Source organism: Acyrthosiphon pisum, unplaced genomic scaffold (assembly GCF_005508785.2).
Source record: "Acyrthosiphon pisum isolate AL4f unplaced genomic scaffold, pea_aphid_22Mar2018_4r6ur Scaffold_1755;HRSCAF=2255, whole genome shotgun sequence".
Taxonomy (NCBI): domain Eukaryota; kingdom Metazoa; phylum Arthropoda; class Insecta; order Hemiptera; family Aphididae; genus Acyrthosiphon; species Acyrthosiphon pisum.
The window spans coordinates 1-1623 of record NW_021766606.1 but is presented as its reverse complement, the minus strand read 5'-3'; the positions used below and the strand labels follow the sequence as shown (position 1 = coordinate 1623).

The 1623-nt window shown below is 34.4% G+C and overlaps 1 long non-coding RNA gene across 1 annotated transcript; it reads right to left on the bottom strand.

The window, feature by feature from the left end:
* Positions 1 to 1024: 1024 nt before the first annotated feature.
* LOC115034631 lies at positions 1025 to 1615 on the bottom strand. Its single transcript, XR_003839961.1, has 2 exons — positions 1505 to 1615; positions 1025 to 1439 (listed from the first exon to the last, which is right to left on the bottom strand). It is a non-coding gene; the product is annotated as an uncharacterized LOC115034631 (long non-coding RNA).
* Positions 1616 to 1623: the final 8 nt, after the last annotated feature.

Genomic DNA, 1623 nt, shown 5'->3' with positions numbered 1-1623 from the left:
GCTATGGCTGCTATATACTTAACGGCTTTAACGGCTTGTACTTCAGCATAGGCGATAGACCGTCGAACGAAGATTCTGTGAGGCGTGAGCGGGAGAGGTGGTTGCTTCTAGAATATTCTACGCCGACAGCGGTGTCGCCGGACTAGCTGTACTTTCACCCGGTGGGTAAACCGACGGACCCCGCGTAGCTTACCCGCCTACGAGGAAGTAAACGTTGTCTGATCACGGGTAAACAAGGATCTGACACACTATTAAATCGTGATCTGACATCATGTTTCAGAATTCAGATCATAGGTAAACGTAAATTTAACCGAATCATCTGATCGAGTTTCGTAGTTTCGCTTCTATATTGTTCTATGAGTAATTACCAGATGTACAAAAAATAACAAAATTGTTCGTTCCTTTCTAGTTCCAATAATTTACACAGATAAGTATGTAAAAATCGAAATTAAGGTATATTTTTTTACTGTGTATAATTTATATTCCTAGTTAGTGATTGTTATAGAGCATCGACGTTAAGACAATAGTTATACGTTAGCCAAAAATTTAATTTTGAAGATAATCTCAAAATATATAATAATATATTGCGTAAACATATAAAATATGTACCTACTTGTATTTATATATTATAAATAAAAATTAAAGAAGTATGCATAATACGAAAAAAAACATTGATATAAGAATTTTTATTTTATTTGGAACTAAAAAAGGAACTCGTTCATTTTCCAAAGGAACGACAAAGGAACGAATTCTTTTTTTTTTTAAGGAACAAGGAACGGAACGAATTCCTTTTTTTAAAAAAAACGAGGAACGGAACAAATTCCTTTTTTTAAGGAACTTGCCAAACACTGCCCATTTATACACGGGAAATTACGCAAAACTAGCAGCTTAGTCTTTTTTCTTTTATGGCCTACAAAGGTGACACGAGTCGTGAAAATATTGTTACATAAACAGTGGATCGCGGGTCAAAAAGGTTAAGTGTAGTAGGTAGTTAAACAATGCTTTAAACTTTATACACATAACATAATATTATACATTTTATAATTTTGCAATAAACATGGGTAGGTACAGTAAATATTTAACAACGATGTATAGAAACTTACAAAATGAAAGCAGGTACATAGGTAGACATTATTTAAATATGATATGATTATAGGTTATACATGGCGTGTTACACATTACATAATATTTTACATATAAAAAAAAATTTACAACACAAAATGGACACAATCATTTTTATTTTACATGGTTATTATATTTTAGTTATATACACAATATTAATAGTTTAGAAGACAGGTAGATATTTTAAATGATATTATGATGTACAGTGTTATAAAATGCAAACTCACGATGATATGATATGAATATGTATGATGATTGTGATGATTGTGAATATGACGAGAAAAATTATGAATTGCACGTCACCGTTGTCTGGTAACCTGGACATGATATAAAGTTATGCAATAACGATTAAATTTGTGTCCAACAATTATAGATTACTTACGCGTGCTTGTGCAGCGTTATGCACTTCCGGCCGCGGCGGGAACTCCCGCAGCACTGGGACCGGAACGACGGGGCGGTGGGGGCGGGTATGTGAACCTCGATGCCGCCACGCAACACGGG